The sequence below is a fragment of the Lemur catta genome, chromosome 5, assembly GCF_020740605.2.
Source record: "Lemur catta isolate mLemCat1 chromosome 5, mLemCat1.pri, whole genome shotgun sequence".
NCBI classification, from domain to species: domain Eukaryota; kingdom Metazoa; phylum Chordata; class Mammalia; order Primates; family Lemuridae; genus Lemur; species Lemur catta.
Window position 1 is genome coordinate 44021146 of NC_059132.1, and position 12340 is coordinate 44033485.

The 12340-nt window shown below is 36.4% G+C and overlaps 2 long non-coding RNA genes across 8 annotated transcripts in view; both read left to right on the top strand.

Annotated features, from left to right (window-relative positions):
• Nucleotides 1–9480, top strand: part of LOC123638207 — a 60893-nt gene extending 51413 nt beyond the window's left edge. For 4 of the 7 annotated variants that reach the window (XR_006735229.1, XR_006735231.1, XR_006735227.1 and 1 more), the window contains 4 exons: nt 1877–1936; nt 2442–2496; nt 7112–7249; nt 7738–9480. This is a non-coding gene — a long non-coding RNA (uncharacterized LOC123638207). Of the gene's footprint in view, nt 1–1876; nt 1937–2441; nt 2497–7111; nt 7250–7573 lie in introns of all 7 variants that reach the window. The other 3 variants (XR_006735232.1, XR_006735228.1, XR_006735233.1) reach the window with 3 other exon arrangements.
• A 517-nt stretch (nt 9481–9997) lies between these two features.
• LOC123638208 lies at nt 9998–12086 on the top strand. The gene is made up of 2 exons (XR_006735234.1): nt 9998–11536; nt 11569–12086. It is a non-coding gene; the product is annotated as an uncharacterized LOC123638208 (long non-coding RNA).
• Nucleotides 12087–12340: the final 254 nt, after the last annotated feature.

Genomic DNA, 12340 nt, shown 5'->3' on the forward strand with positions numbered 1-12340 from the left:
ATTTCTGAGGGTCACCTGTCTAGGGGGCAGGTCCTCATGAGCTCACCTGTGGGCATAGAAATTCATTCAGTCATTTAGCAAATATTTATTGAGCACCTACTATGTGTCACAACCAATCTAGGCATAAGGGAGTGTCCCTAAGGAGCTTACCTTTGGGAACAGGGGGTAAAGAAGCATATTATATAGTATGTTAGACCGTGACAAATGCTATGGAGAAAAAGAGCAGGAAAGGTGACCTAGTAATAGCATTACCATTTTCTTACAATGAGTAGCTAGCAATAGCAATGAAAATTAGCACAGGGCATTAAAGAAATAAGAATCAGCCCGAAACAGCCTTTTATTTCCTCTAACCAGCTAGCTATCTCTGTCTGCCCAGAACATCTTTTTCTGTCTTTATAGGCTGGGACGTTCTGTCTTTCAGGTCTCAGTTGAAATGTCTTATCAAAAGGGACTGGCTATTAAATCTTTAAAAGATCCCTTTGTTCTGTCTCATGGTCCTTATAACTAATCTGTATGCCTGTTATGTATTAACTCATCTAAAATCATTTCATCTGTTAGATGGGAAGCCATCTTTAACTTGTTCATTGCCCTGCCATGAAGTACATGTTGTGTGAATTAATAAATGAAAGAAGAGGGCAAGGAACCTAAAAGGAAATACCTTTTCTCAGCTATTCTAAGAAATTGGTTTGATTTGGGGATAATTATTTTGCAAGGAAACATGTTTGTTGTAGATAGATACATGCGTCACCTTAGGGAAGTATTGCTGAGAAGTGGTAATTGCTAGAAAGAAAGCCGCAATTTAGTAAATGTGGATGAAGAGAGCAGACTTTACAAGTAGGACAAAAATTTCAATTATTAATGAATTATGAAAAGTAACTTGAATATATTTTTATCTGGTTTCTAAAAGATTGGATACTTTTTAAATTCTGAAATTACTTTTTAGGAATCATAACAGATTATGTGTGTGGCTTTGGATGGATACAATCATTTTATTAAACTACTTTTATAGCTGTACTTAAATTGACTTCTGTTTTATTTTAAATTCATCATTGTGCTACATTTACCTTTTGCACTTTAGCAAGACGTTTTACAAATCTATAGCACAGAAAGGTATCTTTTAATAAGCCAGTAAACCCTTGATTTCATCAAGCTTCTTCGTAAATTTCTGGTACCTGAATGACTATAAATGAAATTCTGATTCACTGAGCACATTTTAGAAATAATAGCAGTAATGCCCTTCATGTCTTATTATAGTCAATCATAGCTATTGGTAAAAATGAAACCATTTAGTAGTTATTGAGTGCCGAGCTAAGCAATTTGCAACAAATTTTTCTCATGCAATAATTTCTACTTTATGGCTAGCTAAGGAATTTGAGGCACCAAGAGGTCACTAGGTTAACTTGTCCAAGGTCATACACTCAGTGAGCATCTGAGCAAAGTTTTGAGTCCGGGCAGTGCGGTTTTACAGCCCACATTCTTGACCGTGATGTTGTGCTGCCAAGTGTTTACTCGTTTCCTTACCTGTGTACTATACCCTCATAGAGGGTATAATTATAATTTCTGGACTGTAAGAATTATTCTAATTAATAAAGACAATTCTAAGCTTCCTATCTTCTAGAATGCCTCAACAAGAGATTATAATGCTAAATGATAGCAGTGGGACATATTTAGTTTTTATTTTTTACAATCTAGCCTTGTAATTCCCATATCTGAATATGAGAATATTTTTTTAGAATGCGAATCTTATTTTTTCTTATCTCCTGTTTTGCATGGTAACTAAAAATCTGTTCATATAAAACACAACCACTATTTATGGTGTATATAGTAGAAATACTTCATTACCCTAAATACTCTTTTGGTATATTTATCTCTAAAGGTAACCGACATTGGGATGGAAGAGGAGAAATAACAAAATTCAAGAAAGCAATTTCTAAAGGTTGGTTACTTCTGAATTTTTACTGACTTTAAATTACTTAACTTTATGAACCTCTTGTCGAAAACTGAGGTAATGATATAAAAGTTGTCAGATCAAATCACTGACTAAATTTGCTACCAAAATTTGTGATTTCTTTTCCTACCCACCTCTGAAGTATAGTGTTTCAAATTTATCTCTCAAGTTTCAGAAAGACAGGAAATTTGTAAGAGGCCCCTTTAGATAAGCACAATTAAACTAATTAGAGAATGTGAAGAACTCACCCAGAAAGGAAGATTAACAGTAATTTTTTCATCTTTTTGTTAAAGCAGAATTTCAGATATGATATAGACATGAGCCTCTACCAAGTAGCCTTGAGATAGAAGGGAGGGGATTTCCTTACAAGGGTGAGGGACTAGAGATAGAGCTTCCCCAGAGGGAACCAGTGTTAGAGTAAGACAGCCAGCGGTGTAATTTGTGTCTTGGAATCCTCAGTCCCTGTACACTAAACTTTTTAAATTTATTTTAGGATGAAGAGAAAGTTCTATTCTTGGGATGAATGTATGAACTTAAGAGAAGTTAAGGTAAAATCCTAAAGATGAAAAGAACCCAAGAAGGCCTTAACACTACTCATGCCCAGGACAGTAGCTGAGATGATTCTGTTCTCTGTGGGAAGCATTCCAAAGATACTCGTGTTCATGTTTTTCCTTTATCTTCCTAAAGTAAAGTAATTTCTCATTTCTTCTTGTTCTGGTGTCAGTGGAGAACAGAGTACGATTATACTCTCATATTTGAAAGTTCATTTTTACTTTTAAAAGATCACTTTGGCCAGGTGCGGTGGCTCATGCCTGTAATCCTAGCCTTCTGGGAGGCCAAGGCGGGTGGATCGCTCGAGGTCAGGAGTTTGAGACCAGCCTGAGCGAGACCCCGTCTCTACTAAAAATAGAAATAAAAATTATCTGGACAACTAAAAATATATATAGAAAAAATTAGCCGGGCATGGTGGCGCATGCCTGTAGTCCCAGCTACTTGAGAGGCTGAGGCAGTAGGGATCGCTTAAGCCCAGGAGTTGGAGGTTGCTGCGAGCTAGGCTGACGCCACGGCACTCACTCTAGCCTGGGCAACAAAGTGAGACTCTGTCTCAAAAAAAAAAAAAAAAGATCACTTTATTGTAAGTTATCTAGAGATAAAAAAGAGCATTTTAATTCATATTATCAAAGGAAAGTCAACTTTTTTAATTACTACATGCCATTTCCTTATATTTTATGCTTAAAGACTTGGATAAACTTCTGGGAACTTCTGCATGGCATGTCACTTGGTTAAGTCAGACAAAAGTTAGACCTGTTTAACAGACTGAGAGGAAAATGTGACAGATTGAAATGTTTCGTAGCTATTGTTGACTTGGTTTGTTGTTGCACTTAGCATTCATTTCTTAAATCAGTTAGTGCTTGCTTTAAATAGATGTTCTAAGAGGTTTTAAAATTACGTAGATATTAAAATGTAATTCACTGAAGCTAGAGAAAGAGAAGACAGGCCATGGACCAGGGGAGAGGGCACAGAACCAGAAAAAGGTGTATCAAGGAACTGCCATGTCATCAAGAGAGAGAATAAGAGAGAATAAAGCCAAAAATATAAAGAGAAGGAAAGGAAAGCAGGAGGCAAAAATCCAGGCAAAGGCAAAAAACAAAGACATGCTGATGAAACCTTAACCGATTTCTGGATCCAGTGGTTTGTGAAGGCTTCTGTGAGCCAATAAATCCCCTTTTTTGCTTCTGCTGGTTTTTGATTGGATTTCTGTTACTTACAACCCAAAGAGCCCTAATACAGTTACCACGCTGTAGGCCTTGAGATTTTATTGTTTTTACTTAGTACTACAGAAATTATAAATAAATAATTGAACTAAAGACAATAGCCATTCCCTACCTTTAAGATTTCATTTGCACATGTATGCACACACATGCATGAACACATGCACACACATTCGTGTACATAAATATACAGAAGTCACCATACATATTATTTATTATTGATCTGTGTGTGCGTTCTTTTTCATTTGATTCTTTTCTCCGCCACCGGTATCAGCCCGAATGCCACCCCTCCCGCCTGCCCCCTGCCCCAGGAACCCATATTAACTAGCTGGTATGTTTTCTCCTATGTACAGATAGTCCCCAACTTACAATGTTTCAGTTTATGATTTTTCCACTTTTACAATGGTACAAACCCAGTAGAATCTATATTTCAAGTACCTATAAAACCATTCTGTTTTTCACTTTCAGTATTCCATAAGTTAATGAGATATTCAACGCTTTAGATTGTTAGATGATTTTGCCCAACCATAAGCTAATGTAAGCATCCCAAGCACAGTTAAAGCAGACTAGGCTAAGCTATGATGTTCAGCAGGTTAGGTGTATTACATGTATTTTCAACTTACAGTATTTTCAATTTCCAACAGGTTTCAGGACATAATCTCCACCATAAATCAAGGAACATCTGTATTTTTCCATGTTCATTTAGTTGTAAAGACACAAATACACAATCCTTTTCTATTTTTTTTATTAAGTAGTTTATCATACCCAGTTTCCTGCATCTTGCTTTTCCTACTCCATAATGGCTCATTAAAGTCTCTCAATTCAACTGATATAGCCCTAAATTCCTTTTACAACGGCTACAGATTTCACCATTTGGATATATTGTAACATATCCAACCATTTCCTCTCCTGGTGGGCATTCATTTGTCTCTATATTTCCCCGACACAAACAATACTGTGAAACACAACCTCATAATACATATCCTTACACATGGATGTTTTTATTTTTTAAGAGAACAAAGAGTAGAATTCCTGGATCAAATAGATATTGCTTCTAACCTATGTTGCCAGATTGCTTTCCAAAACGGCTATAATACATACTTCAACTGGTAGTGAGTATTTTTCCTCCCCCTAACATCAATAGTTATTGAACTTTTAAGTTTTTGCCAGTCTGCCAGTCTAAGGGGTTTCTTTCCATTCTTTCTCCTCTTATAGTTTTCATGAGCAGTATTTATACCTTTTATTAATTTCAGCATCTACTGATGTGATCATATGGTTTTCTACCTTTAATTTGATCACATAATAGACTGCACTAATAGATCTCCACTTTTGTATTCTTCAAACAAACCCTACCTGGTCATAGTTGGGTCCTCAAATACACTGATGGGTTCTATCTGCTAACATTTTCTTTAGAATTTTTACATCCATATTCAAAATTAAATTGGTTTCTAGACTTTTTTGTGCTCTGTCAGGTTTTGGTATTAAATGTATGTTTATTTTGTAAATGAATCAGGAGCTTTTCATCTTCTTCTAGAACAGTTTAAATAATGATAAAATTATTTGTTCTTTAAAAGCTACATGATACTGAGCAATTCCATATGATCCCATTGCCATTTTCAGTGCTAAGTCTTTAATCACTTTTCCATCTCTTTTGTGTTCACCATCCTACTCAAATTTTCCATTTCTCCCTTAGTCAAATTTGGACATTTACATTTAGCAAAGAAAAAAGTCCATTTCTTTTGGTTTTTCAAATTTATTGCCATAGAGCAGAATGAATTCTATCTTTGTTATTTTCTTCGCATCATCCGTGTATCTCTGATTATAACCCTTTTCTCAATCCTAGTCTTCCCCGTTTTTTACTCTTTATTATAATAATTTCCTAATCAGACACACAAATCCTTATATCTATTTTACTGCACTTTTCAAAGAACCAGCTATTATATATATTTATCCTTTCTATCATTTCTTATTTCATTAAGTTCAAATTTTATCTTTATTATTCCTTCTAATTTATTTTAGTTCATTTTGTTTTGTTTTTCCCCATTTCATATTAAGAGTACATTTTGTTATTATTCTTAAATAATGAAAATATCTAAAGGCTGTAAACTTTCCTCTGGCTGCAGCTTTCACTCTGTCCCATAGCTTGTAGAACAGATTGTGCTCCTGTGATTGATTTCTAGATAGTTTGCAACTTGACTTTTGATTTCTAAATAATAAAATTTCTCTCTTATTACCTTCTGTTATTTTTTTCTAATATTAACGGATTATGATCAGAGAACCAAAATCTATAAATATCTCTTTTCCTTTGAATTTACTAAGGTGTTCTTTATATGATATAGTTTTCTAAGTAGCCCAAAAAGAATATTCTGTATTCAAGGATGTAATGTTCTAGCATACTTATTAAATTGACTTTTTTATTTATTCCATTTCTCTATCTTCAAGGTATGTACATGGTTATGACAGGTTGAAATAAGTGAGAGAGGTTAATTAAAGTATTTCACTATATTTTCATTTCTAACAGTTTTGTTTTACAGGTTTAGTGGCTATTTTACATATACAACTTTATCTTCAAAAATTCTGTCTCTTTTTTTAATCATTATATACTGTCTTTCTTATCCTATTTATGCCTTTAACTTAAATACCACCTTGTCTAAACCTAACATTGCTAGTTCTACTAACTCTCTGAATTTGCCTGGGATGACTGTCTATCCTTTTGTTTCATCTTCAATCACTTTGCTTCAAGTGCTTCTTGTAAACAACATATTACTGGGTTTTGCTTTTTGACTCAGTCTGACAAATATCCGATTAAAACATTTATTGAATTTTTTAAAATTTGTTAATTTTCTCAGTTTGTTCACATTTAATATAAAGACTATTATTTTGGAAATCACTCTTTCCTTCTCACTTGAGTTAACTGATTAAGTTTTCAAAATTCCAGCCGGGCGCAGTGGCTCACACCTGTAATCCTAGCACTCTGGGAGACCAAGGCAGGAGGATCGCTTGAGATCAGAAGTTTGAGACCAGCCTGAGCAAGAGCAAGACCCAATCTCTACCAAAAATAGAAAAATTAGCCGGGTGTCATGGCACACACCTATAGTCCCAGCTACTTGGGACGCTGAGGCAGGAGGATCCCTTGAGCCCAGGAGTTTGAGGTTGCTGTGAGCTATGATGATGGCACTGCACTCTACCCAGGGTTATGGATCAAGATTCTGTCAATCAATCGATCAATCATTTCCCTCCTATTATCTTCCCTCATCTCAAGATCTGTGTTTCTAGTTAACTTTTTGTTCAGTTACTTTTGGTTTGATGCCATTATCTTGAGTATTTTTATCAGAAAATGGGTGATGATATCTCTGAATTACACAGTAATAAATTTCTTTCACCTTGACAGGGCAATGGTAGTTTGGCTAAGCATGGGGTTTCCAGGCTGCTGGTTTTTTCTCTGCATGGTCTACACAAGTTACTCCACTATCTTCAGTTTCTGGTGTCACAGATGAGAAATTCGCTGCCAGTCTGATACTTCTTCATGGTATGTAATTTGCTGTCTCTGTCTAGAAGCTTCTAAGACTTTTGCCTATTATACTTCAGAATTCAAGAACTTTTCCAATATTCGCACAGGTATCTTTTTTTCACAAATCTTGCCTGGAACTTGATGGGCTATTTGAATTTATAGATTCAAGTCCTGATTTTTAAGCTCAGAAAATATGTTTCTTATAATTATTTAATTATTGTCTTTCCTCCATCTGTTCCTTTTCCCCCTTCTGGCTCTCCCATTACTCACATGTTACATTTTTCCTGGATCTATTTTCTCTCATGATTTCCATTCCTTTATATTTTTGTTTTGTGCTTTCAGAGTCTTCCACTTGACCAACTAGGCTACCAATTCAAGTCTCAAGAATGATCATCATTTCCTTCATTTACTAAAATGTTTGATTGGAAAATTATGCATTTCATCCCTAGAAAGTCTTCTTGTGCTGCATTTACGTCTCCTTATGTGCTTTTTCTATTTTTTGTCAGGTTGTCATCTGTCTCTGGCTGCTGCTCGATGGCATTAAGGATGGGTTCTATCTGTTCTTACGGACTGTCTTCTCCGGCTGTGGTGCCATCATCTTTCTTTGTTACATCATGGGGGTTCAGGTCTCACTGCTGAGCACCCATGCGACTGCAGTTCCATGAGTGGTGGCGAGCACCTTGCTCTCTGCTCCTGTGACCCAGCAGTGCAACAGCAGGCAGGCTGCTAGGGCCCTGCCAGGGCAACAGAAGACTTTCTGCTCCATAGCCTCAGAGACAGGAAGGACTCAATCCAACTGCTGATTTTCTCCTTGGTCTCTTGTGGAACACACACACAATGGGGTGATGTCAATTTTCAGTTTTCCTCCCAGGAGATCCCCAACCTCTGGAGGTGAAGCTCATCAGAGTATCCAATGCATTCTGATCCTCCCATAGCACTCATCTGATGCCAGCCCTCAGTGCCAGCCCAGCCCAGCCCAGGAAGAAAGCTCCCATCTGCTCCCCACTCTCTATTCTCAACTTCCACAAAGCTTGGGGCTTCACCTTCACTCAGGATTCCAGCAGTGGTTTGGGTCAGGAGAGAGGAAGAGAGTATAGGCCTGAGAGAAGCAGGAGTGCAAGCTACTTTAGCTTGCTATCTTCCCAGAATCCTCACCAACTATAATTCTGTGGGGTTTTTTGTTTTTGTTTTTTTTACCAAATATTTATCCAGATGGGAAACATGGGAATTTGTGATAAAAGTTTAAATTGTGGAAAACATTGGCAATACTAATGTTCAGTGACTATTACATAAAGATGCATATCAAACTGATATTCATCTCTAAGTTCATAACTATTTTTAAAATTCACATATTAGAATTCTCCCTTTTGTACGTTCTTTTGTTTTCCCTCCTCTACAGCAAACCATCTGACCCCAAGAATCCATAAACCGGACACCCCAGGGTATAAGAATCGTTTTATTTTTTCCTTGGCTATCTTTCCTAAGTTCTACCTTTTAATTCACAGTGTATTGCTATATACCAGTTATATCAAAAAGCCATTAGATAAGAATTCTTCATAGTTTTCTATTTCAAAAACATACATATATTTTTTTTTTAGACTTAGACTTTCTTGAGTCTTTCCTATTTGGATCTTGAACTGTTTGGGGTCTTCCTCCCTAATTTTTCATGATATAATTCTTTTATTTTAAATTTTAAAATTTACTAGCAGACTGTATTACCTAAATATCCTTTGCCCTACCCTCTATCCTGTGTGGTAAGTTGTTTGCAAATATGGCTATAATGATTCTCCACAGTCCTGTACAAACAGCGTTTGCATTGTGACTTTCTTTTCATCCCATCAACAGGTGGAGGAATCTGTTTCCCCACCCTTTAAATCCTGGCCTTGTGACTTGCTTTGACCAACAGAAAGAAGTTGCTTCAACTTCATGCCCTCAAGGTGCCTTGCAACTTCTGCTCTCCTGCTCTCACTCTCTTGGACCCCTGAGATCACCGTGTGAAGCAGCCCAGGCTGGTCTCCCTGAAGATGAAAAACCAGAAAGAGAGAGAGAAGCCCAGAGAAAATCCAGCAGCAACACCCATCAAGTGAATGAGTCCATCATAGACCATCCAGATTCAACTGAACCACGTAGGACAGCACCCATTTGAATGAGTGACTCTGAGACAGACCAGCAGAAGAGTCAGTTGCACTGAGCCCCGAAAACGCTGATCCAGACTTACAAGCAAATAAAATGGCTGTTGTTTAAAGCTACTAAGCTTTGAAACAATAGATAACCAAAATATCTTGCTAAACCATCTCTTTCCGAACTAACCCAAAGCTAATCTCTGTCCAAAGATATAATTTCCTTCATTTATCAATAAGTATCATTCCTACCTAGAAGATTTTCTTATGAACTTTGAAGCTACTTGACCCTATAGCACTTACAATTTTTGCCTGTTTTAGAAAGTGTTGGTCAGGCCGGGCGCGGTGGCTCACGCCTGTAATCCTAGCCCTCTGGGAAGCCGAGGCAGGTGGATCGCTCGAGGTCAGGAGTTCGAGATCAGCAAGAGCGAGACCTCGTCTCTACTAAAAATAGAAATTAAAAAAAAAATTATCTGGACAACCAAAAATATATATAGAAAAAATTAGCCGGGCATGGTCGTGCAGGCCTGTACTTCCAGCTACCCGGGAGGCTGAGGCAGTAGGATCGCTTCAACCCAGGAGTTTGAGGTTGCTGTGAGCTAGGCTGACGCCATGGCACTCACTCTAGCCCGGGCAACAGAGCGAGACTCTGTCTCAAAAAAAAAAAAAAAAAGACAGTGTTGGTCAAAACTTCTGTATATTCTTCCATGCATAAAATTTTAATTTTTATAATAACTTCTGTTAATTGAGTCTCCTTAACAAGTTCATGAATTTTAGAAATATTGCATAACCTCTATCGTAGTAAGGGGCAATTATAATTCCCACTTAACAGCTATATCAACATCCATGAAAGTTAAGCATCTTTCCCAAGATTACATAAGAAGTCAAGACAAAAAAATTAAAATATAATAGAGCTCAAAACAATAGAGCTGTCACCGTGATCCTATTGTTTGCTTACCCAGGGCTTTATTCTGTATCCTGTGTAATCTTCCACTGTCCATATGAATTAATTTTATAGGTCTTAGGATGAGTTTAATTTCTTCAAAATATTTCACATATAGGTTTCATTTAGCCTGAATCATGTTCACAGAGTCCATCAACCATTTTAATTTGGCATTAACATTACAGGTTATATTCTTCCCCTTTTAAAAAGATAACTATCAAGTTCCAACTCTCATTTCCTGGATACTCCTCCCATCCTGGAAAATAAATATTATAAACATTGTTTTCTAGATGATAAGACAATATACTTTAAAGGATTCTCTAACAAGAAAACTGATACAAGTTAGGGTATTATCATATTCATTACCTATGGTTTCTGTTTTTAGAGATGGTGCTAAATACTTGCTTCTGTGTTCAATTTCTTTTTGTGCAAAACGGAGCATCACTCTTCAGACATTTTGATCTCCTTATCATCAGTTTTTATGATGTCCTAAATTCTTTGACTAATAACTCGATCCCCCAAAACATATGAGAGATTCTGGCACTTGTAGCATCACTCTTCTTTGTGACTATCAAGGCAGAACATTGGTTTCTAAGCTCAGCTATTGATAAATTATACACTTGTCATCTTTCTGATGCCAAAATGCTCATTCACAAAACTCTATGCTCCTAATCTTATTATTTATGGCGCCTGAGTCTCAAATTAAGCTGAAACCACACATGTGGCATCTACCTCCAAGAAAGCCCAGTTTTTTCACCTAGAGATTCAGAAATTGACTTCCAGTCAATTTTTTAGGCTATAGCCTAAAAAACCATGTTACTGTTACTACTATTAATATGCTAGTCTCAGTCCCAATTATCACAGTTCTTCCTTAAGGAACATGAACAATATTTGAACTTCGTATAATTGATGATCTCAGAATTGAGTGTTTTGCTATGCCTTTTCATTAAAAACAATCTTTGCTATAATAGAATATTCCAACTCAGAAAACCCTAAAAGAAGAGACTCAACAGATGCCAAGCACTCATTCTTGAAGAACCAACAGCTGACGCTAAAGGAATTTAACCTGCAATACCAATGATTCCTAATGTTGCTTGGCAGCATAAGGAGCAATTCCAGAAAGCCTCCTTCAAAGATTAAAACTCTTACTTCACCCTCCTCCCAGACCTCACAATTTAATTTGATGGGGAATCATAATCTATTTATTAGGATACAGCCAAGTTAATGATCTAGAAATGTTAGGTTATTAATTTTGGAAGATCTAGAAATGTTAGGTTATTAATTTTGGAAGAGAGGCCACTATTTATATATATGGAGTAGTGATTTATGATGCACTGTTTGCCAGCAATTTTAAACCAATAAATGTCCAGAAATGAGGAAGCAAAAATAGGTACTCCCCACTCTATGTCAAGGTGTCCTCATCTGCTTTCCGCAGGACTCTGGGTGTGGAGCCAGGAGTGTGACCACCACCTGCAGGTAGTCTTGAAATGGAAGCACATAGGGTCCAAAGTCAGGAGACCTAGATTTGGATTTGGCTCTGACTTTGACTGGTTACATGATCTTGGACTAAGAGATAACACCTCCCTCACAAAATTGTGAGGATTCAATTAAATCATTTAGGTGTAAATATTGTGCATAAATAAACACTACATGCATGCTACTAAAAATTGAGAAATTATTTATTCATTGATATCTTTAATGTATTTCAGCATTCTACAGTGGTAGTAGATAGAATATGCATTGAACACAGTATTAGAAGAGCAGACAGTAAATAAAGTAGAGCATATATCTACCAATTTTGCAATACTGTAATAATTTCTACCACCTGAAGAGAGAGAAATGTTATTATTTTTCTTTTGCTTATACTATCTATGGGACACTAACAAATAATGTGTAAATCTTTTAAGTTTAGATTATTTGCTTAGTACCTTACTCTTTATTTGGAAGAGGCAAACAAAGATATATTTTAAGAAGCTCATAGGTTAATAGGAATATGGCCTGAAAATTACATTATTAAAAATGACTGAGTCCTCTCCCATTAGACTA